General features: G+C 32.8%; 1 protein-coding gene and 1 long non-coding RNA gene across 5 annotated transcripts in view; one reads left to right on the forward strand and one right to left on the reverse strand.

The window, feature by feature from the left end:
- Window positions 1-27,767, forward strand: part of LOC118972653 (uncharacterized) — a 119,921-nt gene that overhangs the window by 67,233 nt on the left and 24,921 nt on the right. For both annotated transcript variants that reach the window (XR_005061712.2, XR_005061713.2), the window contains exon 2: window positions 20,124-20,273. This is a non-coding gene — a long non-coding RNA (uncharacterized lncRNA). The remainder of the gene's footprint in view (window positions 1-20,123; window positions 20,274-27,767) is intronic.
- The window catches only part of PHF14 (PHD finger protein 14), a 199,670-nt gene that overhangs the window by 19,899 nt on the left and 152,004 nt on the right, over window positions 1-27,767 (reverse strand). The window lies entirely within an intron of this gene.

Raw genomic sequence — 27,767 nt, forward strand, 5'->3', positions numbered from 1 at the left:
GAATGTCTTTTCCCCATTATATATTCTTGTCATCTATATTGAAGATTAATTAACCATATAAGCATAGGTTTCTTTCTGGGCTGTGTTCTGTTCCATTGATTTATATATCTTTTTTTGTGTCAATACCATACTGTTTAGATGACTATAGCTTTGTAGTATAGTTTGAAATCATGGATCATGAAACTCCAGCTTTGTTCTTTCTCAAGACTGCATTGTCCATTTGGGGTCTTTTGTGGTTCCATATAAAAGCAGGATTATTTGTTCTAGTTATGTGAAAGGTGCCATAGGTAGTCTGATAGGGATGTCATTAAGTTGTTGATTGCTTTGGGTAGTATGGCCATTTTAACAATATTCCTCCAATCCATGAGCACAGTATATCTTACCACTTATCTGTGTTATCTTCAGTTTCTTTCATTAATGTCTTATGGCTTTCAGAGTATAGGTCTTTCACCTCCTTGGTTAAATTTATTTCTTTATATTTTATTCTTCTGATGAAGCTGTAAATAGGAGTGTTGTTAATTTCTTTCTGCTAGTTTATTATTAATGTATGGAAATGCAGTAGACTCTGCACATTGATTTTGTATTCTGCAACTTTACTGAATTCTTTTATTAGTTCTAATTCTACTTTTCTATATATAATATCATGTAATTTGCCAATAGTGATAATCTACTTTTTCCATGCCTTTTTGGATGCTTTCTGTCTCCTTTCCTATCTGATTGCTGTGGCTTAGACTTCCAGTACTATGCTGAATGGATATCCTTGTCTTGTTCCTGATGTTAGAGTAAACACTTTCAGCTTTTCACCACTGAATATGATGTTAGCGGTGGGTTTCTCATATGGCCTTTATTATATTGTGGTATGTTCCCTCTCTACCTGCTTTGTTAAGAATATTTTCAGGAATGGAGGTAGAATTTTGAGAAATGCTTTTTCTATATCTATTGACATGATCATATGGTTTTTAATCCTTTAATCCTTTTTGTTAATGTGGTATATCATGTTGACTGATTTGTGGATGTTTAGCCTCCCTTATATCCCTGGAATCAAATTCCACTTGAATGTGGTGAATGGTCCTTTAAATGTTTATTTAAATTTCATTTGCTAATGTTTTATTGAGAATTTTTGCATGTATTTTCAATAGGGATATTGTTCTATAATTTTTAATTTTTTTTTTTTTTTGGTAGTATCTGTTCTGTTTTAGTATCAGGGTAATGCTGGCTTCTTAAAAACAATGTGGAAACATTCCTTCCTCTATTTTTTGGAATTGTTTGAGAAGAATAGGTATTAACTCTTTGAATTCTTGATAGAATTCACCTGTGAAGCTATTAATCCTTATTTTGTTTAGATGGCAATTTTTGGATTTTTGATTCAATTTTGCTACTAGTAATCAGTCTGTTCAGATTTTCTGTTTCTTCCTGATACAGTCTTGGAAATGTGTATGTTTCTAGGAATTTATCCATTTCTGCTACTTTGTCCAACTGTTGGCACGTAATTTATCACAGTAATCTCTCATAAGTATTTGTACTTCTGTGGTGTCAATTTTAACTTCTCTTTCATTTTTGATTTTGAGTCCTCTTTTTTTCTTTATGAATCCAGCTAAAGAATTATCAATTTTGTGCATCTTTCCAAAGAACCAGCCTTTAGTTTTATTGATTTTTTTTTAGTCTGTTTCATTTACCTCCACTTTGGTCATTATGATTTTCTTCCTTCTAACTTTAAGTTTTGTTAGTTCCTTTTTTTTCCCTTAAGTATTTGTATGAGAATTTTCTTGTTTCTTGAGGTGGGCCTGTATTGCTATGAACTTTTCCCTTAGAACTGCTTTTACTGCATCACAAAAATTTTGAACTGTTACGTCTTCATTTTCATTTGTCTCCAGGCATTTTTTATTTCCTCTTTGATTTGTTCATTGATTCCCTGGTTGTTTCCTGACATGTTGCTTAGTCTCCACCTTTGTGTTTTTTCTAGTTTTTTTCTTGTAATCAATTTGTAGTTTTATACCATTGTGGTTACAGAAATGTGTGATATATCAATGTTCTTAAATCTATTAAGACTAGTACTATGGCTTTATGTGGGATCTACCCTGGAGAATGTTCCACATGCGCTTGAAAAAAATGTGTGTTCTTCTGGTTTTGGATGGGATGTTCTGTATAAATCTGTTAGGTCCATCTGGTCTAATATGTCCTTCAGAACTGTTTCCTTATTAATTTTCTGTCTGGGTGATTTATCCATTGATGTAAGTGAGGGTGTTAAAGTCCCTTAGTATTATCATATTACCGTAAATTTCTCTCGAAATTGTTTGCTTCTATGTTAGATGCACAGATATTTACAAATGTTTTATCTCCTTGTTGGATTGATCCCTTTGTTATTATGTAATGCCCTTCTTTGTCTATTTATAGTTTTTGTTTTGAAGTCTATTTTGTCTAAATATGCCACCTAGCTTTTTTTTCCCCCCTCTTCTATATGCATGGAATATCTTTCTTTATCCCTTTGCTTTCAGCTTGTGTGTCTCTTTAGCTCTGAAGTGAGTCTCTTGTAGGAAGCATTTGTATTATGGGGCTTGTGTTTTATCTATCAGTCACCCTGTGTCTTGGACTGGAGCATTTAGTCTATCTGCCCTTAAAGTAATTATTGATAGGTATGTAGCTATATCCATTTTGTTAAATATTTACTGGTTGTTTTTGTTGTTTTTCTCTGATTCTTTATTCTTCTCTTGCTCTCTTGCCGTGTGCATGATGACTTTCTTTGGTGTCATGATTAGATTTTTTTTTTCCTATCTACTTTAGGTTTTTGGTTTGTAGTTACCTTGAGTTTCATATATGACAACCGATGAATATAGAAATCTATGTTAATTTGATGGTTGGTTGAATTTGAACACATTTTAACAGCAGTATGATTTTTATTCCCATCCTCTACATTTTATATATATGATGTTTTCTTTTACAACTTTTTATTTAATGATTCCCTTAACAAATTTTTTTAGGTATAATTAATCTTAGTACTTTTGTCTTTTAAGTGATTGTCTACTACCTTTATGGTATGTTTGCTTTTACGAGTGAAATTTTCCCCCTTAATTTTCTTACTTCTCGTTACAGCTTTTCTTTTTGTCTTAAAGAAGTCCCTTTATCATTTTTAGTAGGCATGTTTAGTGGTGGTGAATTCTTTTAACTTATGTTTATCTGGAAAATATTTCTCCTTCAATCCTTAATGACAGCCTAGCTGGATAGAGTATTCTTGGTTGTCAGCACTTTGAATTATCAACCCACTCTCTTCTGGTCTGTAAACTTTCTGCTGAAAAGTCAGCTGCTGGCCTGATGAGGGTACCCTTGTGTGTGTCACACTGCTTTCCTCTTGTTGCTTTTATGATTCTTTGATCATCGACATTTTAATTATTATGTATCTTGGTGTGGATGGACCTCTTGGGTTCATCTTGTTTGGGGCTCTGTGCTTCCTGGACCTGGATGTCTGTTTCTTTCCCCAGGTTAGGGAATTTTTCAGCTATTATTTTTCAAATAAGTTTCCTGCTTCTTCCTCTCTTTCTTCCAAACCCTGAAATGTGAATGTTTTCCTCATTTTAAAGTTTGTTTTCATTTTTTTGGTGTTCAGCTTGGTTGCTTCCTTCTACATTTTCTCCAGATTGCTGACCTGTTCTTCTGCATCTAGTCTGCTGTCGATTCCCTCTAGTGTATTTTTCATTTTACTCACTTCTGATTGGTTCTTTTTTATATTCTTATCGAGTTCACTGTCTTCTCTCCTGTCTAATGAGTTCCTTTATGACTATTGGCTCTCCTTTTGACAATTGTCTTATTCTTTTGTTAGGAATATATTCTGTTTCTTCATTTTGTCTCTTTGTGTTTGTGTCTATGTATTAGGTAGGCAAGCTACATAGCTTGGTTTTGAAAGTAGTGGCCTTATGTAGAAGGCATCCTGTTGTACCCAGGAGCACAATCACCCCTGGTCACCAGAACCAGGTGGTCCAGGAGTGACTCCTGTATGGGCTGTATGCACCTTCCTGTTAGGCTGCATCTGCTGTGAGATACTGGTATGTGGGGCATGCCTCTGCTGTGGCTGGCTTAGAGATTTGGCTGCAGCTGTGGCAGGCATGATATGGGGTGGGGCAAGCTCCCAGGTGTCCACACCAAAAGTTGCTCTGGAGGAGTGCTGGTCTTGGCTGGGTTGCCACTGAATGTACTGTGGTGGTAATCACTTGGTGAGAGGATGGGAGGTGCTGGTCCTGACTAAGGCTGCCTGCTGGGTGTGGTGTGATGGGAGTCACTTTGAGGGGGTGGTGACTGCAGAAGCGAGTTTGATGGGGCAAGTCCATAGGGGAAAGCTAGGTGGGGCAAACAGTGCTAGCATGGTAGATGGAGAGTTCTTACAAATGTCTAGTCACTTAGGATGAAACAGGGCAAAGAAAGTTAAGTCCACTAGCATTTCACTTCCTGGAGAAAGCACCTGCAGATCTCTGTCCCTGTCCCTCTGGCACATGTCCTAAAATTAGTCAATCTCCTTCACCTATAACCCAGGGACTTTTGAAGCTGCTTCTGTGCTGGTTCTCCAACTGACTGATTTGGCACAGCATCACTTTAAGAGGTGACTGTGGGTTTCACATAGCCCCCTGGCCTCCCAGAGTTAAATCCTGCTGATTAAAGCCAGAGGTTATGAGGGCTTATCTTCCCAGTGTAGATCCTCAGGGCCAGGAGTCTGGTATGGGGACTGATCCCTACCCCTCCTTTGTATCAGTGGTCTCCATCCCACTTATGGGTTGCTATGCAAGGGCAGTTTGGATCCCAAACATGTCTCTGTCCCTCCTACCCTTCTTGATGTATTCAAGGCCTTCTCTTTATCTATCTAGTTGTGGAAGAGCTTTCCTACCATTCTTCAGATCATTTTCAGAGTGAGTTGCATTACAAGTATTTGCTACCTTAGTGCACTCATGTGAGGTGGGCTCAGGATCCTCCTATTCTGCTATCTGCCCTGCTCTCTGGAGGTCAGAAGATGTCATGTCAGCTGGGCTGCTTTCCTTTCTCAATAGCAATGGCTGTCTTCTATACATCTCACATTCTGACACTCCCATATTCTTTATTTTAATACCAAGTAAGATAAAAGCCAGTAATGCACTTCTAATTTCTTATATGAGAATATGTGAATAATTCAATTTTATTTGTTGAGCAATCACTGATCTCTTGGTTCATGATTCTGGAAGTATGGAGTAGGTTTGCTCTTCTAAGTCTTTAGTTCCTCCTGTCACTTTTTACTTCTTTGTGGAGGCTTTTTTGGAATGGAAATATGGCAGTTAAACACAAGATTTGGATTTCCCAGGTATGATATGGGCTAAGAGGGAGTATTTCTGATCTGGGAAAAGAGTCCCTAAAGATTGGCACAGCCATCTAGGGAGGGTAAATTTATAGTAAAAGAAATGAAGATCAGTGAGTGGAGGGTAAGAGTCTGACAAAACAGATAAAAGAAATGAAAGGAAATGAATGACCCATGTTGTGTGATAGGACAGACTCTTAGCATAAACCCAATTCTATAAGCTTATATCTTCTCATAAACATGAAAAAAGACATAGGTCTCATAATGTGAATTTTTAGGTATTTTAGATATGTTTGAGGTATGGTGCTAACCTGTTGGGGCTAAGAATATCATCATACTCTTTTCTTCTGCAGAGCTTATGGTCTCAAAGATTTTAAAAAATCTCCTTCTTTAGTAGATTTCTAATACCTGGGAAATAAGCATAGAAGTATATGCTAGAATTCTACATTAGATGCCCCTACATCAATTATTTTCTTTCATTTATAACATTTTTGGTTTAAAAGATATTACTTGCTTCTGAAGTATTTAGGATGATAAGCTGATGTGTAGTCAACACTGATTATTGAAAAAATAAATAAAAGCAAAATAAAAATTGTTCAAATTCCATATGGGCCAACATAAATATATTTTCAAATGAGGATAGCACAAGTCCAATATATTTTAATTAAAGGTATACTAAAACATATTATTTAAAGAAATTTTTCAGAAAATATTTTTTCCTAAAGTATCATTTACTCACTAAATGTAATATTTCAAAACCCCAAATGTGCTAATATTTAAAGACAACATATATAAACTTCTATTAACCTACTTGAGAAAGGGCATTTCTAAATCTGTTTTTATTTTTTGTGCTAAATATACACATAAAGGACTGTTATTATTGAAGTATAGTTGGTATGCAATAATGGTTTCAGATCTGCAACAATTACAGTGATTCAACAATTACATACTTTACTAAATGTTCACCATGATAATAAGTATAGTTACCATCTGTTATCATACAAAGATACTACAATATTATTGGCTATATTTCTTATGCTGTAATAGGGAATTCATTCCCCTAATTATAATTGGAAGTTTGTACCTATTTATCCCTGTAACCTATTTCACCCATTCCTTTGCCCCCTCCCCTATGGCAACCACTAGTCAATACTAGTTTTCTGTATTTATGAGTCTATTTGTGTTTTATTCTAATAGTCCATTGTCATACATACCACATCTTTATCCATTTATCTGTAGTTGGACATTTAGGTTGCTTCTATATCTTGCCTATTGTAAATAATGCTACAATAAACATGGGTGCATATATCTTTTCAAATGAGTGATTTTGTTTCTCTTCAGATGAATTCTCAGAAGTGGAATGACTGGGTCATATGTAAGGTTTTTTTTTTTTTTTTTAGTTTTTTGAGAAACCTCCATACTGCTTTCCATCGTGGCTGTACCAATTTATATTCCAAGCAAGAGTGTAGAAGGGTTCCTTTTTCCTCCACATTCTTACTAACACTTGTTATATCTTGTCTTTTGGATACTAGCCATTCTGACTGTGAGGACATACCTCATTGTGCTTTTCATTTGCATTGCCCTGATGATAATAGATGTTGAGCCTATTTTCATGTGTTTGCTGGCCCTCTGTATGTCTTCAGGTCCTATGCCTATTTGTCAATCAGATTATTTGGGGTTTTTTTTGGTGTTGAGTTCTTTATATATTTTGGACATTGAACTTTCATCAGCTACATAATTTGTAAATATATTCTTCCATTCAGTAGGTTGCCTTTTCATTTTGTTTTGCTTTCCTTTGTTGTCCAGAAGCTTTTTAGTTTGATGTAGTCCCACTTGTTTATCTTTGCTTGTTTCCATACAGGTTTAAATTCCCAGGAATTTAAACAAATTCTACCAAACTAAAATGAGGCAAATATGACAGCTAAAACTGAGATATGCAAGATCACTAGTCATACTACAGTTTTATAGCCAAGAGATTTCCAGTTTAGATTAAAAAAATTCAGTTATTGGATCATTAAAATTTTCAGAGGCTTATACCCATTGTGTATTATGATTAGAAATTACTCAGCAATTACTGAGTTCACTATACAAGCTGGAAAATACTTACATGTAACATATTTCATTTATTCATTAATACAAGCAAGAACTGTCATATTGAAATTTGCTTTTGTGGAAGAAATGTTTTTTAATTCTTTAATAGAATGTGACACCATTTTGTTTATCCTTTATAATGTAGTAGGAGTTCAATGCAACATAGATTTAAAAGAAACTATGTAAGTTAGAAGAAAACATTTTCCTTAATAAGGGCCCAAGGTTAATTTTCACCAAAAATGACTTATATCCTGCCATTAGAAAAGTCATAATCTTTGGCCATTTTGACACCACAATAAAAGTGAGAAAAATACTGAAATATTTCCTTTGCTGAGTTTTGACATTCTGAACAAGGCAGAGTTATACATCACATGCATCAAATCACTGTCAAAGAAACAAAAATAATTTACATGAATGGTAAGATCAATCTTAGTACTAGGGACTATGTAGAAGAGGTTCAGAAAGTGAAAGGTAACAAAAACACCCTTAATGAAAATACAAATATAACTTGATTTTACTCAGTGGAATTTATCAGATTCAAAGTGAAAACTATAATTTGCATTGAAATAAAAATAGCCTGATTTAAAGTATTTCAATCAAAATTCTTTTATTATTATTACTTCTGAGGTCAGACAAACTATATAAATATTTTAAATTGAAATTTTTAAGACTAAGAAACAATTTAATATATAATACAATTTTTAGGTAATAGATTTTCAGTTAGGATATTTATAAACTGTCTCAATTTAAGTTGTTAAGCAGGAAGTTGTCAAAGTATTCATCTCAAATGCCACATCAAATTCAAAGGTGGACTTAAACTAATCCAGAAGCAACTATGATAAATATAGGACCTCTCTTATTCTCTTGTATTTCTCCTTAAGTCATCAGGTCATAGAATATTAAAGTTAAAAGACTGCTAACACATCTCATCTAAGCCCCCACTTCATATGTGAAACACCAACCACTGAACAAAAATATAAAACCAATTTCTTCCCTGGACTGTCTAGTGCCTTAAAAATAAACAACTCCTCAAACTGTTTTCCAAACTCAAATGATTTAAAACTACCTTGTTAAAAGACAGACAATAACTTCATAGTGGAGAAAACTGACAGCCACTACCTAAAGTTGAGTGGTCAAGGTTAACATCACTTGTAATACAAACTGACATGCACCGCCTCACATGATGCACTGAAGGGACATCACCTCTGGTCAGCGGCAGCCTTCCCAGTAATGCATACCTCATACTAATCAGGAGAAAATACCAGACAAACCCAAATTGAGGGATTGTCTACAAAAGTATCCAGGTCGTGAAAGGCAAGAAAAGAGTAAGTAATGGTCACAGATTGGAGGAGAAATGCTAACAGGGCATCCTGGACTAGAAAAAGGACTTTGGGGCAAAACTGAAAAAATCCAAATAAATTCTACAGTTTAGTGAATAGTATTATACTAAGGTTTAAGTCTGATAATTGGCTATGCTTACATAAGATGTTAACATAAGGAGAAAGTGGGTTCTCCATTTTTACAACTCTTTTAAAGTCTAGTTATCTCATTACAAAATGTAAGAACAGATAAGCAAACAATCATTGTTAGATTATTTAGAAATAAGTATATTTTGGCTTTAAATACCATAAAGTTTCTCACCAAAATAGTATGTAGAGGTGATCAGAGTTATGGATAATGAGGTTTTGGCATTTTTGATACAGAAAGTCGTTACAAAGTTCATACTATAAATTAGTATTTACTGACTGCTGGTAAAATCAGTCGGTAATGCTGCGTGACGTTTGACACATGAAATTCATTGTCAAGTGTTTTGAATTTATGTGGTTTAAGAACCAACAGAATAAGTTTTAACTGTAATGTGGTCAAATATGACTTATTTTTATTATTTCATAATGTAGTTCTTTTGAATAGCAGATGTTTTTATTATTACTGACATATTCAGTGCCTTTAATCAGGTTTCAAAATAATGTTTGAATGTGATATGGAATAAAAAGAGGAATTCTTGCTTAACAAAAAGTTTCTCCATAGAAGCAACATTTGATCTAAGTCTTGTCTTAATTGTGTACAAATGTCAAAACAAAGTCAAAATGTTAGTAAATCAAAACCTAAAGAACCAATTTTTTTTTGGTAACCCAATGACAGACTTGACTGTACTGATCAAATCTCATTTTAGGATGGGTCCGGGATACAGTTTTGCCCTTGACTCATATTAAACATTTTATCTTTTTAAGATGACTTTAACTCTTGAAGTAATTTTTATTTCTAGAATCTTTTCTTCCTCCTGCAAAAATTTATTGAACAGTGATTGTGTGTCAGACACTGGGCGAGGTATTGGAAACAACAGATAAATAAGATGTCTTGCTGACTAAGGGGGCCCATGTTTCAATGTGGTAGATAGGCATGCATATAGTTACAGTGCAGTGGAGAAAGTATGTAATAAAGTATATCAGGCATATAAATGCAAAGAGAGCTGAACTATAACTATTACTACATAAGGAAGGTTTGTTTTTTTAATGATTAATATTCTACAGAGTTGGGTTATGTCATCAAAATAGTATACCCTCCCTCATGCCCCAAAATTAGTATTGTGAATCTTTAAAACAAATTCTTCTCATTGTAACTTATACTGTTCTTTTATTAAGATAAACTCAACATAAAGGACAACATCTTTCAGAAATAGTTATGTTTAGAAAGTGAGTTTTAAAAACTTTACTCCCAAGTGAACAGATTAAGTTGTCTCAATATTTCAAGTTGAATGCTGTTTTCCCCAGAGTAAACCTATTAATCTTCATAGTTTTATTGGACATTAATAGCTCATTAGATGTCCAAGTAACACGTTTCCTATGGCACATTAATTTTTTCCACAGACGAAAAAAACTGATTTTGCTTCAAGAAAAATCGAAAATATTATTTTAGAAAATTTCACATGCACACAAATCTCAAATAGTGTTATTTCATAAAAAGTGTCAAAAATAACAGCCACATTTCCCCATCTTGAAATTGTAGATTATAGACTAGCCACTATTTTGCTTTTTTGAGAAAAAGAGTAAATGTTTTAAACTATTTGCTTTAAATTGTTTCCATAATAAAAACTATTCATTGATACATTCTCAACTGATTCAGAAAGGTAGACCAGTTGTAAAGTGCCAAATCATTTAGAAAGCTTGCTTGAAAAAGCATGCATTTGATCTGTTTTCTTATGACCAATTATTATGTAAGTATACATTTTTCAATATTCCATGATCTATGCTATATGACATAAGAAAAAATATTTCATACAGTAACATTTTCAAATATCATATTTGAAAAAATATCTAGAGAGCTATATAAGCCATCTATGCATCCCTCCCTGTTTATTACTTGTCAGGTATTTTGCTAAGTGCTAAAAAATAAAATGTGATATATAAGATGGATACAGGCCATGCCTTATAGAGCTTGTAATCTGTGACTAACTTGATTACTCAAATAACTTATAACTGCAATTATGATATATTTTAAACAAGTAAGGTATAGGGCCATGACACTTAATGGAAGAACCTAAAAGTTCAGGGAGGACCCCTGTCCTGTAGAAGATGACAAATACATTGAGGCCTCAAAGATAAGGGGTAGGTCATGTAAACAATGTAGGGATGAACAGCCCAGGTAGAGGAAACAGGTTAAGTCAACTGAGGCCCAGTGAGAAAAAGAGTGGGCCATAGAAAGGCACACAGTACTGGTTCTAGCATTTTCCAACTCTAGCATTAAACAATGCCCATGGGTGGTTACCTTGGTTGTATTTTGGATTTGTCCTGTTTATTCTATGCAATTGTGTAGTGGAGGAAATGAGGGCTTTGTGGTTAGTGACAGGCAAACCTAGATTCACATCCTACCTTTGATACACACACTATCCGAAGCTATGCAACTTTTAAAAAAATCACTTGCCGTTTCTGGACCTCATTTCCCCCCCTATAAAATGAAAACACTTATTTCTGATGGCTTAAAGTATTAAATAAAATAAAATGTGAGGAGAATAGCATAGCTCCTGACCCATAAAAAACACTCAATAAGCTTTATTCTTGCCTCCTTCCAGGCTTAACTTTATGGCAGATTTTAGTTATCAATGGCCTGCTCATAAACAGATAGGTAATAGGGATCCTTTTCAAAAACAGTGCTTTCTTAACTGAACAACTGTCACTATGATATTAAATAGAACCCAATTTCATCTGTGTGCCTTTAGTTTTTTGATTTTGAAATTTCAACTGTTTATATTACCCGACTCAAAGATAGCAACAGTAAATAAAAATAAGTTAATTGGTTGAATGATTACCCTCAAACATATTCATAAATGGTAATAATTAGGGAAAGGCTATAATTAAGTCTTCTAAGTTATAACATGGGCCTTTGATTAGCATCTTTTTTTGAAGTTCATTCTAAAGTTACCCTATAGTAACATGCATGCATGATGTTGTCATTGTACACGAATGTAAATTAATGTCTTTCTCCCTGAATAGAGCAATCAACTTAGGGTGGCGGTCCAACCGAAATGAAAATAATACTGGAATCTATGTAGCTCCAATATATAAGAACAATAAATAATGTATACTATAGAAATTAGACAAATGTAGTTCTTGTAGAGTTGACTTAAGACCCTTTTAGTCATGTGGTTGCTTCAAAGAAAATAGGCCACATAAACTTTCAGATAAATTCTTCAAAGTTTTAGAAATACTGGAACTAGAAGAGAAATCAAAGTAATTTAGTTCACCTCTCGGAAGTAGTATTTAAATTTTTTCATTACACACACACACACACACGTGTGCATGCACTAAAATGGACAATATTTTAAATTTCTGAGGCCTATATAAATGGTAAATTTGATTCTTCCTTATTATACATATAATAGTACGTTTGAATAAACCATGCCACAGGAACGAAGCTCCATTGCAAAGTAAATTCCATATTAATAACCTGGTTAAATCTATTAGTTTCTTTCAAATGTGTTTCACTGTCACTGTAGACCCTACTGAAAACATGAACTGATTCTAGATAAGGTATGTAGAGAAACCTACTAGAGAACTTCTGTGAAAGTATTCCTCACTCTTAAAAAAAGAACACAAGACAGGGCTTGCCTCTGTGCATTACTATGTGAGGATGTAATACATGGAGCTCCTGCAGCCATCTTGTAATCTTCTTTAATTAATCCTGTAACCACCTAATCTTAACTCTGAATGAATTAACAAGATATGAAATGTTAGCAGTAGTTGGGTTTTCTGTACTTGCAGTTAAAGCATCTTCACCAATACAACATTGGTGTCTGTCTTCAATATCATCTTCTCCTAGTTCTAAGTTTTTGCCATATCTTTTATTTCTTTTAACTCCCTTTTATCACTGTCTTTAAAACTCTAATACCCTTTGATAACCTTATCTGGAGATGGCTCTAAAGGGCCTCAAATGCTAATTTATATCTTCAGCCCTGATATATATATTCCATGATTTAAACTCCTTTCCACTATACTTGATGTCATCACTGAACTTCTAACAGGCACCTCAAACATACCATGTATGAAACCAAACTCTTGATTCCCTTTCCTCAACCATTGCTGCCAACCCCCGAACCCCTCTTCCTCCCCCACCCAAAGCCTTATATCTCTGTTGGTCTGCAATTCATCCAATTGCTCAAATTCAAACTCTAGGGGTCATTCCTTAATTCTTCTCTGGTGTCTTAATCACCAAAGGATATCTAAAATCTGTCTAGTGCTTTCCATCTCTATTGTTTCCATCATAGTCCCAGCTATCATATTTCTTGCCCGATTTACTCCAATCGCTTCCTAATCCTAATTTTCCATTTTATGCTTGTACAACCTGTTCTCCATATAGAAGACAGCAACCTCTGTAAGACACAGATGACATCCCGCTCTTGCTTGAAACCCTCCAATTGCATAGTAGAGTAGAATCCAAACTCTTGTCAAAGCCTATAAAGTCCTGTGTCATCTGACCCTTCTCACCTTTCTGGCTTCATCTTGTATAGTTTTACAACTTGCTTACCTAGGTCCAAACATGTTGGTCTTCCCTCTGGTTCCTGAACAAATGGCACTGGCTGGTTCTTCTGCCTCTGATTTTGTATGCCTAGTTTCATTTTTGTTATAGAGGTCTCAGTCAGTGAGGCATTCTCTGACTTCATATACTAACTAGCCCTTCTTCCACCGCTCAGACTGTTCTCTGTAACATTTATCACAATGAAATGATCATTTACTTGCATATTTACATATTGTCTATCTTCCCTCACTGATTGTAAGCTCCATGACAGCAGATTTTTTGTCTTGCTAACCACAGTATTTTCAGGAGCTAGGGCCATCCCTATTATATTATGGAATCTCAATATATTTTTTAATATATGAATAAATCCTACTATATAAAACTCTGACATGATGCAATAGTTAGCAAAAAATGAAGTAATACATTTAAGCATATAAAAATGAGGAAAATAAGTTAATGATCTCACAGCCACATTATGTGGCAACTGTATTGGTTAATGACATATATATTAAGCATTTAGAAAGTGCTAATATTCATAATACAAATGTCCAACAATTACCAAGGAAATTTATATTCTTCATTACATTATAAGAGGGTTTTTAAAAAATGATTTTATTTTTCTTATTTTATATTACTGGTATATATTTATTGTAGGGGGAAAATACATAAATATAATGTGGCTCCTTTATTCCAATTTCTTTTAAAGTAGAAAATAAACTGTTCTGTATTTCACCACAGTTTGAAATATCTTGTGGACATATTCAATTTCAAAAGAATGATAAAGCAGGAGTATAACAGGAATATAACAGAGCAATAGCAGGCATTTGTGACTGTGACACTTACGATACTATTTGTCCCCTCTGAATATAGATAGCCTGAATCATTGTTAGGAATTAGCACACAAATAGTATACCCATAATTAATCTGTGTTACATGTTTTACATACATCACAAGCAGAACAGGAAATGTCAAAATATATTGGAAAGCTATATGGAAAACTTGGTTATATTCTGTTTTTTTTTGGAAAAAATGTAGGCCATAATATACAAAAAAAAGTATATGCACTATGAAGCTTTACTTTAAAAAATTAAAGATGTGTAGGAAAGTATGGGGAGAAAAGCAAGGAAAACAAATGAAAAAATCCTCCTTTCCTTCCTTCCTCTATATTTTCCTTAATAATTACTTAGTGAATACCTACTACATGCACATGTTCAGGGGAGAGAGAACAGCTGATCCTTGCTTTCAGGAAATTTGTAACACTTGAAATGTCAGGAGGTGTTTTAAGTTTTATGCCACCTACCTTTTTTATACCTAGTTGAAACTTCTATGTTTCTTCAGCAAATCAAATTGTTTTGTTATGAAATGTTGCAAACCTAACAATAATCATAACCATAACTTATAACACTTATTGAAGCCCTCTAGATATTCTTTTCCCATCTCATTCCCCTTCCTTCCTTTTAACAGATGTGACCAATACAATGAATTGGATATTAATCACTCCCTGGCACGTTTTTGTTTTTTAACATTTTATATGTATGATGTCATTTTATATATATTTTTATATATATCTCTTTTACAATATGTAGTTTGTTTTCAACATTGTAATTGACATATTTATTTGTTTATTTTTTCTTTTGCATGATTCTTTTTTTTTAATGGAAGTATCACTGATATACAATCTTATGTTGGATTCAAATGTACAACACAGTGGTTCAACAGTTACCCACATTATCAAATCCTCACTCCCCCTAGTGCGGTTACTATTTATCAACATAGAAAGATGTTACAGTCACTGACTACATTCTCCATGCTATACTACCTTCCCTGTGACTAACTTACATTGTGACTGCAAATTACTGTGCCCTTTTATTCTCCCACCCTAACCTCCCCCCTTGGTAACTGAAGGTCACTTCTTATTATCTGTGAGTCTACGGCTGTTTTGTTCCTTCTGTTTTGCTTTGTTTTTATATTCCATAAGTAAGTGGAATTATCTGATACTTGTTTTTCTCCACCTGACTTTGTTATCCTTTCTTAATGTACATGTTTTTAGCTCAAAATCTGGCATCACACACTAGAAACATTCTGACTAAAGTGAAGGTGATGAAAGAACAGGTGACCCTCGAACAACATGGGGGTCAGAGGCACTGCCCCCCCCACCCCTACCACTTGCAGTCAAAAATCTACATACAACTTTTGACTGCCTCAAACTGAACTAATAATAGCCTACTGTTGACTGGAAGCCTTACTGATAACATAAACAGTTGATTAATACACATTTTGAATGTTATATGTACTGTACTTTTTACTTAGACTAAAGTAAGTTAGAGAAAAGACAATGCTTTTTCAAATTGTCGCAAATCTCCAAAAATTTTCCAATACACTTATTGGAAAAATCCGTGTATAAGTGGACCTGCGCAGTTCAAACCCATGTTGTTCAAGAGTCATCTGTACACCAGTATTATTTAATCCTGTTTTGGAGATAGTAGACAGCCAGCACTTGGACAAGAGAAAGATGTGAAGCATAAAATTGTAAAAAAGAAGAGATAAAATCATCCTTATTTGTGTATAGCTGGAAATGTCAAAAGAATCAAATGAAAAACTTATAAACAATAACAGAATTCAGTGTGAACACCTATGGATATGAGGAAAATCAACAGGTAACAATAAAACAATATAGATTATCTAAAACAACTTTAAAGTTCTCTATCACTATTCTGGTTATCTCCCTAAACTTCAAGACTGTTTAAAACAAGAATACTGTCCACTATTTACAAGAAAAGCAAATCAATGTATTTAAAAGAAAAGCAAATCAATAGATTAAATAAGCAATTCATATTCAAAAAATAAATCACATGCCATGGTAAGTTACAACAGATTTCAATGGTTTTCTCCAGACCATTCTTCTCTATTAAAGGCCCTACGACTTTAGTGCTAGAAGGTGCCTTACTTAGAAGATGGATCATTTAGTCCCTTCTCTTTTTATTCTGCTGATAGAGAAGCCATTCTTAGAATACATAACTGACTTCCTCAGAGAGCTGAAATCAGAATTCACGTCTCCTAAGTTGCTGTCTGGAACTGTCTGCCATGATGAGTTGGTACTGACCGTAATGAACCAATATGACTTTAAATCAAATGTGGGCAAAAATAGAGCATGTACAAAAACAAAACAGAAGAAAAAATGTTGGTGAGTTGTGTGTGTGTTTATGTGTGTATGTATCCTGTGAACTGAATTGATCCTACAGTGAAAAAACAATTGTGTAATGTTCTTACCCAAAACATCTACATGAGAACAGCAGACAATGTATATACAGGCTTTGAAGTCAGACAAACCTATTTGAATCCTGCTTTGGTACTTAATATTGATGTGACCTTGGGAGAGGCACATGACCTCTCAGTTTTCTTACCTGTAAAATGTAAAAAATTAAAAGTCTTAACTTCAAAAACTAACTTTGGGGATTAAAACTATGATTATGCAGGAAAATTATACTAGTAAAATGTTTGCAACACAGTAGGTCCTCAAAACAATATTAACTATTATTGGTATGAAGTTTAAAATGTATTTCCAAAAGCTGCTCCAGAGTTGAGCTCAGAGGTACATGACTGGACAAAGTGCTTTTCCTTTTTACAAAAATAAGAATGATCAGTTGTGCTTCCTTTCCTAAGTACAATTTTAGTATATCAATACAAATGATAATTATTAAGAATTACTTAACTTACAATACAGAAATTGTTTGTTTATTAATCTACAAATATATGTGTCCACTATATATCAGGTTGTTCCAGGAGATAGAGAAACAAGTAGTGAACAACAGTATGTCTTTCTACTAATAGGTTTCAAGTAACAGATAATCATATTTTTTATGTCACAGGAAAGAACAAAGGAAAGGGAAACAAAACGTGGTAGCACACTTTTTCTTGAAGTAGTCAGGGAAGCCCCTCTACTAAAGAGATGACATTTGGGCTGAGACCTGAATAGTTTGATGGAGCCAGTCATGTACTAATCTGTAAAAAGAGAACGTCCAGGCATAGGAAACAAGGGCAGGGGCCCTACAGTACAAATGAGCTCAGCATGTATGAGCACCAGGAAGGTCAGCATATCGGCATGAGGTGAAATGTTAGTGTGACCATGAAGGCCTAAATGATTTTTCCATTTGCAGTAAGAAGCCACTGGAGGGTTAAATGATTTAAGTAAAATTTTTTTATTTTGCATTTTAAGCTTTTTTGGTTGCAGTATACAGAGAGGTTAAGTAAGAATGGAAATAAGAAAATAAAGCAGAAGGCTATTGCAATAGTCCTGATCAAGAATGATGGTGGCTTGGAGTACTGTGGCAGGAGTGGGAATGGACAGAAGTATGATATGGCTCAGAGTCAGGGAAGGCTCTCAGGTGTATATGGGGAATTAACAATAGAGTGATTAGGAATGATTCCTCTGGTTTCAGCACCCAAAAATGGTAAGAGTTGGGAAAGGCTATGGGAAAAGTAAGTTGTGATGGGAGTGAGAAAGAATCATGAAACAAGAATTCTATTTTGGCAACATTAAGCTTGCCACAATCTTTAGCTTTCTAATGGGAACATCAGGTGAACATCTGAACATATGAATTTAGATCTTGGGGGAAGAGTTCAGGGCAGGTATTAGAAATTTGTAAGTCTCCAACATATAAACAGTATGAGACTATATGCAATCACTTAGGGAATTGTATACAAATAGAGAAGAAAAGGGCCTCAAGGACTAAGCCGTGGTAGTACAACTTGGGTGAAGAATCCAGTTAAGATGACTGAGACGGAGTTGCCAAAAAATCAGGGGACAATAAGGGTCACAGAACTGGGATAAGAAAATGTTTCAAGGAAGAGGGAATTCGACATTGTCAAATATGTTGAGAGGTCATATAAGATTCGGACAGAGGTATGACTACTGAATTTAGTGAGAAAGAGATTATAAATGACCTTAACAAGAACCATTTTAGAGGAGTTGTAGGGATCAAAGCCTAAATAGTTTAAACAGGAAATGGGAGGTGTCATTTGCACTTCATCCTTCTTTAATTTCTGGAACATGGATGTGGAGCATCTGTCTTTGGACCATGATGGAAAGACCAAAAGAATCATGGTGAAATTACTCCTGACAGCCTGGGCTGCTAACAATACTATTTCTTTATAGTATTATATTTATATAAGCATTATGTAATATAGCATTGTATTTTATATATCCTATATTAATCAAACTTTTCCTGCAACATAAAAATATCCCTCCCCTAAAAATATTATATATTCTCTCTCAGTCTCTAAGACTTTCAGTTTAAATAAAAAACTGAAAAACTATAGCACTGATTTGCACAGAGTGAATCCACTGCATTTATTATGAATGGGACATCTTTCAGCAATTCCTCTCAGGTCTACATATCCTAGTTATGCTGGAAATGACCATAAGGAGATGAATATATATATGTGTGTGAAAGGAAAAGTGTCACACATAGCACATTTCTTCTTTAGATGCTTTTTAAAAAAAGTGCATATATGTTGCTTTATACCTGAACATAAAAAGAATAATCTTCTCAACTTCAATTTAGTGTTCTAAGAATTATCTCTATATGACTACAATCAGGAGATATATATTTTGTACCCTTTCACTTATATTTTTATAAATATTTCTAATTATGGAGGGAAAAAAATGGAGATACTGAGTACAAACAACTGTTTAGAAATTTTGCTGTAGTACAGAAATGGGCAATTTCTGGGGGAACAGATGAGATCAATGTTAGAATGGGAGATATAAAAACATTATTTGCCAAAAACACTAAGGAAATGAAGAGATTCTTCTTTTAGGAACTAAGATATTGTCTATGTGATAATCCTCTAGTATTAGTTTCAACAATACAGTCTTAGATCATACCAAAATTATTTGCTTTCAAAACAAAATTTTATAACATGTTAAGTACTATAGGAATTCTCATATTTTGACTATAAGGCAATAGAAATTACATCATAAAACATACTATCATATGTCTAGATTTTTTTTAATGAAACATTTAAAAAAACTCATGATGAATATTTAGGCTCAACACACTCAGCTTATTTGCCATTGTTTTAAAGTGTTTTTGAATATGAACTATGCCTCTACATTTTCCCTATTTATTTTCTAATATTAATACAATAAGTTTAAAATATAGTAATGTATAACATAGTATAAAAATAGAAGTGAATCATGATTAGCATTTGAATTAGCATTCAATTAACATTCCAAGGAGTTGTTCCTGTATTAATGAAATATGATCCTAGATCCAGTACCTATAACATATTACTTTTCATGTTGATTAACATATTTCATGATGGTAAAAATGAAGCACATGATTAATCAAACTACTTAAAAATGTATTTTTCTAATCAAATAAATATATTAGTATAAAACTGGTCTAACAAAATTGCTATGAAACTATGCTAATTGCTTTAGGACAACAGAGTTAAAACTGGCTAAAATGAAATACTTCCATAAATTTTAACAAGGAATCAGCAACAACTTTATATTATCATAAAAATAATTTAGAAATGCTGTCTTTTTCTGACTATAGTGAAGTAATTGCCTAACATGATTTATTCATGTTCAGTCTATGTAAGTTTACAGCAGCAATGGTGATACCACAGTGGTTTTCAAAATAATGTGAATTTTTCAGATACGAAAGGCTATCTGCACACAAGAATTGTTTTTTCCTTCTAGATCTTCACTGAAATAGTCAATGGAATTTTAAAAATATGAGAGAGAGAACGAGCAATCGAGAACGTATGCTTACAATAGTACTGAAATTGAGCAAAGACTTCTACCACATTCTGAAAATATCAAGAATGTTTGCTGGGACTCATCAAATCGGTTAGTTCCCCTGCTATTGGTTTTAACAGTATATTGGCTGCTTCTTCCATAGGTTTCATCTCATTTTTCTGTATTGTTTGATAGATATAATAAACATCAGAAGGATAGGGTTTATATTCTGCCACAGAGACCAAGGCATACTCCCAGCAATCATTAATGGGTCTTACTCTTAAAAAGATGCTCAGTAAATATTTGTTAAATGCTTGCTACAAGAAAAGTTAGAAAGAAATAGACCAAAATGCAAATGGTGTTAACCTCTGGGAGGAAATTTGTTTTCTTTATTTTTTTGCATTTTCTACACGATCCTAAAGAATGTATTACTTGCATAATTAGAACACTTAATTCCTTACTGAACATATCACAGATAAGCAGCAATATGAAAAGAAATAATAAAATCATGCTGTATGGTTATTTATAGAAACCATTTATACTAAGTGAAGTTTATTTACAAATTACTATACCATTGCACCTTCAGAAAATTATTTAAGGGCATATTTTAGTATATAGACCATAGTTCAATAAAATTCTTTTCATTGTTGTAAAAGGTAGTATTAAGTCAAAGTCAAGAAATGTAAATCTGGATTTCCAAAGTATGTCAAATGTTTCTAACATACCCAAAACTTTTTCTGTTTCTAATTTTTAAGTAATTTAGATTGAGTTATATATAGCTTGTTCCTGACCTAGAAAAACATCTAAGTACAAAAGAAAAAAAATACAAGAATAGTAAAAATTACAGGGCTACATTTTGTGTGTGAGCAGAAATGAAAATTTTAGATTTTTTTATCTAAATTTTATGACATTAGCCAACTAGCCACCAACTAGCCATTAAGTCATTACTATAGTTTTATCACTATATATTTACATAGGATAATAATTGGTTTTTGAGAAAAAGAAAACTATGAGGTATTAATAAACACATATTTTTTCATTTTAGGAGGACTTTTTTTTAAATGATCTTATATAGTGAGTGTGGAACTAAAACAAAATCTTCCATTATTTTTTCTCTATCAAGCATAACCTCAGTTATGGTAGGTTTGCAATAATGACAGGTCAAACATGTCAAACCATTTTTAGTAAAATACTGCTTCTTTAAAATATGGAAGATACATTTTCAAGAAGGAAAATGGTGATATTATCTTGGTTATAAGCTTGCTGCCGAAATGATTTAGTTTTCTTTTCCATAAAAGATCAGTATAAGGCCTTTCTTTTCAAGCAATGAATTATAGCAGGTACTTCAAATCTATTTATCTGTATCACTTAGCTCAGAAAAATGAGAAAACATAAATATTTATTCTATATAAACAGAACAGACACACAATGTAGATAAAAATGATCCATTATAGAACAGTGAATAACTACTATGTGTATCACTGTAAGAACAGAAAAGAGCATCAAGTATTCTTCTACCAGCTTTAAATTTGAGGGACCTGTAGTTACTGAGAAAATTAAAAATCTGTTAATTTTATGTGTTCTGGATAGTATGTGTCTGTAGTTCATGATTTTACATTGCTAATCAATTTATCAGTGTTGTCTACAGCACACTTTGGAGAAAACTCAGTTATTTGCTTTATTTGAGAAGCATCTGTAGTAGCAAAACAGTAACAAAAGGTCTAGGAAATCCTAATGTAAAAATAGTAACAGTGAAGCTGTTTGTTTAATTATTCCCTTTACTTTGCCACATCTCACATGTAGATACTCAAAAGGTAGCCACCTAAAATTGTTTAGACAAATAATTCTCTGATAATTTGACCAAAAAATGCTAGTATTGTTTATCTTGCATGAAGCAGTATTTTTAAGTTTTGGGAGACAACTGTAATGAGAAGGAAGTATCAAGTAGGAACAGCAATATCATTAATAAAATAAGTATAAAAACTTAAAGGTGCTAGAAACATAAAAAACCCTATAATCAGTTAGACAATGATATACTACATTTATGCAAAATGAAGCCAACAGTTTCAAATAAAATCTGTAATGGATTAAACCTTGTGGGAGCCATATATCAAATTATGCTGTTGATGAAACTCAGACATGTATATGTTGTAATAATACAATGCAATGAGTTTTTTAAATAACTTATGTCAAAATAAAATATTTATATTTTGTTTGCATATGAGAATAAACCCAATTAGATAATCATGGCAATTATAAAAATTTGGAAATTGTATAGGCATTGTAAGAGACTTGACCACAAATGTACATAAATGAACAGTGAACACAATATAGGGGAAAGACCAACGGACTTGGAGACAGAAAGTCAAAGTCCTTATCTGGACCTTGTTACTTATTACAGTCTTCAACAATTCATTTAAAACTCTTCTGGAACTCCAGAGATAAACTTGAGGAAGATGAGAATTTCCTCAAGGAAAAGAAAATTTGACCAGTTGATCTATTAAGTTACAAGATTCCAACTATATCCTAACTGAAATGAGAAGTATAGTCTTAAATGAGTAAAGCTTAAAGTGAAAGCAGTACTTTCCTCAAATAACCTTGGGGAGTCAATTCTCTCACGGAGTCAATGTTTTATAATTCTAACAAACTGAATTTTTAAGTCAGAGCACATTTGCCATTATCTACTGACCTCTTTTATTAGCAATATTATGGTATCATATGAAATTCAACACCAAGAGCCTGAATTTAAAATTTGAGATGCTTAGAAAACAGTATTCATCTAATTCTTTTCAGTAAACTATGAACTAGTACTGGGCCATAATTCCATGTTTATTTAGAAACCATGGGCTATGAGTAAGGGAAAAAGAGTCTAGAATCAAATTTATATATGATATTCTTTTCTCAAGCAACTTTTTTACAGTAACAAAGAGCTAGTTTAAGTTTTTAGGCATCTCTTACCCTTTGGTTTATGAAAAAATCAAACATACATGCAAGAAAATAGCATGGTTTTATTCACAAATTGGGATAAACATGAGATTAGCAAACATATTAATAATAACTATAATAATCATGATATGTGTTACCATTTATGGGAAGATTTAATGAGCTAGGCATTCCATTTACACTATTCTCTGATCTTTATAATATGCCTACAAAGTACTATCTTTATTGATAAGAAAAATATAAAACTCAGAAGGGCTAAGGAATTTTCTCAGAGTTTCACAGCTACTAAATGAAGATACTCAAATCTAGGTCTGTCTGACTACAAACCTAATGTTCCTCATGCATATTTCACATAATTTCAATTTTACAGAAATAGACATAAAAAATAGGTATAATAAACATAACAGAACATGGTTCTGTCTTCTTGACATTTACATGACAAGACTGACCATATATCAAAGACATTTCCAAGGAATTACACATTTCTCAATGTCAGTAAGTAGTTGGGCACAATTTCAGATACTGCCAAAATTGGCAACCTATTGTCATTCTATTGTCATGAATCCCTTCATTTTATCATGAAGTAGAGAAATTTGAATTCTGTTATGTGAGCCTCTTTTAAATCCTATCATTTGAACTTCTTTGCTTGCTCTTCTAGTTTCTTAAAGTATTTCTGCATAAGACAGTCTTGCAGTTTATCAACTGTATGGTAAGGAAAAAAACCCCATAAATCTACAGCTTACCATTGCTGTACAATAAAAGGTCACATCAGGAAAGCTTGAAAAAACCCTGTACAAAATTTGGAATGTAAGCAAAATATTATTTCCTTCTAGATTATCTATATTTGCTTCTGCATCTGTATTCATTTGCCTAGACTGATCCCATCAAGAGGTACTGTAACAGTAACGTGCTCTAGTCTAGATGAAATGTGGTTTTAGTGAGTTATGGAAGGTATTTGTTTTAAAGGTGAAATATTTAATAGTGAAGAATAAAGTAGGGTCAATACACATAGTATATATAGGTAAGGGATAAGATATTTTTAGTGTAAAGTGTGTGTATTAGAATGATAAATTTCTACAATATTAGAAATAGTACATTATCATATCCTATTGAAAATTTTACTCACATCAATTCTATAAACATTTACTAGAGCTTCTATATCCTAAAAGGCACCAAAGCTTGTCATATTTTTCAATTCTTTCAGAAACAAAGTTAAATGCTTATCATATTCCATTTGCCTTTTAAATTACCTGTATTCTGGGTTCATATAAAATAAATAAATTCCTCATTAAATTATAATACAACTTTGTAAAGTCCTTTAGATTTAAAACCAAAGTCTGATGATCTCTATGTCTTTAATTTCCTCTCAATATAAAGTTCATAAAAGTGTGACACTTAGTTAATTATGCTAACTTGATTATGTTATTTCCTAGGTCAATATGTAAAGTTACTCAAATAGAGAATAGAGCTTGTAAAATTAATTTTCCTATGTAATGCAAATGACACTAATTCATTATTAAATACCCTCCAAATAGAAGAAACAGGTGAATATGCATTAGAATATATAACTCTAAAAGGCTAAATACAGATAAATGCCTAATTTTTAAAAACAAGAATACAAATTTAACATTGTCTCTTAATCTGTAAATTTTTAAATAAATCAGTTCTCTACTACAGATACATTTTACCTTAAATTACTCAAAACTGTTTCTATTGCCAAAACCTGTGGGACTGGAAGAACATCTCTAAAAAACTTCTAGCTATAAAGAAACTCTTTTCTTATGTAAATAAATATTGTGAATATGAAAATGACAAAGTACTTTTTGCAGAATTCCCAGCTCCCTAAGATTTTTGTAGTAGTACCTGCAAGGTCTTTGCTTTCATTAGATTTTTAAAAACTCATATGAGGGAAATTTCTTCCCTGGTTTTATAGCTTGGGTAGGCTGATGTTTTTAGAACAAATATTATATAACAAACCATATGTTCATGTTTGGTTAAATTGCTTGGGTTTTAAAATCACTTGTTTCATGGGCTCCAAATTCACTTAAAAAGGAGTACAGTTGTTAAAAATAAAGGTTTTATATTATATGGTTCAAGTCATCAAGTCAAGGAGTTAAAATTTAGTGACAGTGAACCAAACAGAAATGGAGCTAAATATAAAAAATATGTAAGGAAAACAATAAAAAATCTACTATTTCCACTCTTACAGTACTTGTCTCCCAAACGTTTTTATGCAAATGATAAAATATATACAGTGAGTAGTTTTAGAAATTAAAATATTTGTTGTAATAGTGTAATATATTGGTATTGTTTCATATAATATTATTTTTTACTTCATTCTGCCAAATAGTTCCTTGCCTGGCTCTATAAAATAATGGCTTATTTCTATATTTTTACAATATCTTACACTTAATTTTAAAGTAGTAATGTAAAATCCTTAGTTTTTCAATTTATGCATCTTCCTAATGAGATAGTTACTTAGAAGAATTCTCTTAATCATTTTGAATCTTCATAGAGCATAACAGTAGCCAGCATAAAGGTGTTAATGTTTGTGAATGAGCAGAGACCCTAGAATTTTATGACAGAAAGGAAAATAAATATACATACAATCTGGAAGGACCACAGTAAATACTAAAAGTCAGACCATTTGAAAGACCTCAATAAATAAAAAATATTCAAAGAAATCCTATATACTTAGATTTAATGAGATTGCTCTTCCACTCTCTAAAGTGAAATTTACAATTCTTTGTCCCCAACAGCCACAAAAGGATCTACTTTATGGATGTTCATGGATTACAGGCATTTATAGATTATCATCTTAAAATCGATTATAACAACTGATGCTGATAGGTGAATACTAGATTCATTCACTTGTGTTAATTTAGTAGTATGCCCATTTTATGCAGGTCCTAAAACTGGCTTAACAGCAATTTTTAATGACTTAACAGCAATTTTTAATGCTTATTACATATTAAAGGAAAGATCAGGATAAAAGTTTGTTATACCACTGTTTCTCAACTGTTTTATTAGCATCTCCCTAATACTCTTTTTAGAATTTTTTTCTTAACTACCTCCCATGAAATCTCAGTGCCACAGATAATGCTGTAGATGTTAATGTGCTGTATGTATAGTTGTATTTTACACATAAAGAGTAAGCATAAAAATTTCACTGATACAAGGTAATGACTAAACATAATTTTAACTTTATACTTTGAGTAGTCTTTCTTATATGTTATATTGTGTCAAGTTACATACACACATTAAAAATCAAGTCTTAAATCAAATTATTGTATTTTTTGCAAAATAACTGAAAAACTTCTTAAAAATTATTTTCAGTGAATCTTAACTTTTACTTGGTAAGAGACAACAACAAGCTGCTAAGCTGTGAACATTTTCTCATTTCAGCACCTGACATAATTTATGATGGGTTAAATAATTTTTATAAAATTAAGTAAAATATAATCTATATTTAATTCTCAAAGCTTAAGTCATACACAAAAGCAATGATGATCAAGCATAAACAACATCCACAACACAGCAAATAGGTACATGTAGACCATGTCATGTGAAATAAATTAAAGATAAGCAACTGATTGAATGTTATCTCATCACAACTGTCTGCCATTGTTTTATAGCATAATTATGTATATGTTTTGTGTATTTACCATGAATTCTGTGTCACCATCTGAGTGATACCTGAGAAAACCTGAGAGAAATTAAATACAAAGAATAAAATTTTCTCAGAAAACATTGAGCTATGTATTAAAAATTGATTTTTCACTCCTGGAAGAACTAATTTTTACCTACTTGGAGTAATACCGTCTTTATTGAGAATGTGTGGCATATACCCATATTAAGATCTAAAACAATACATTACATATATTTCCTGAATAATTTTTTTTTTTGAGAGGGCATCTCTCATATTTATTGATCAAATGGTTGTTAACAACAATAAAATTCTGTATAGGGGACTCAATGCACAATCATTAATCAACCCCAAGCCTAGTTCTCAACAGTCTCCAGTCTTCTGAAGCATAATGAACAAGTTCTGACATGGTGAACAAATTCTTACATAGTGAAAGAGTTCTTAAATGGTGAACAGTACAAGGGCAGTCATCACAGAAACTTTCGGTTTTGATCACGCATTATGAACTATAAACAATCAGGTCAAATATGAATATTCGTTTGATTTTTATACTTGATTTATATGTGAATCCCACATTTCTCCCTTATTATTATTGTTATTATTATTATTTTTAATAAAATGCTGAAGTGGTAGGTAGATGCAAGATAAAGGTAGAAAACACAGTTTAGTGCTGTAAGAAAGCAAATGTAGATGATCAGGTGTGTGCCTATAAGCTAAGTATTAACCCAAGCTAGACAAGGGCAACAAAACATCCACGGATACAGAAGATTTCTCTCAAAACGGGGGGTGAGGTTCTGAGGCTCACCTCTGTTGATCCCCAATTTCTCACCTGATGGCCCCCCTGCGACTGTGCCTGTCTTAGGTTGTTCCTCCCTTGAGGAATCTTACCCGTCTCTGGCTAACCAGTCATCTTTGGGGGCCATACAGGGAAATGTAAAGTTGGTAAGTGAGAGAGAAGCCATATTGTTTGAAAAGGTTAGCTTTTTACTTCTTTGCAGATTTATGCCCAATGGCTT

This window comes from Manis javanica, chromosome 6 (genome assembly GCF_040802235.1).
Source record: "Manis javanica isolate MJ-LG chromosome 6, MJ_LKY, whole genome shotgun sequence".
NCBI lineage: Eukaryota > Metazoa > Chordata > Mammalia > Pholidota > Manidae > Manis > Manis javanica.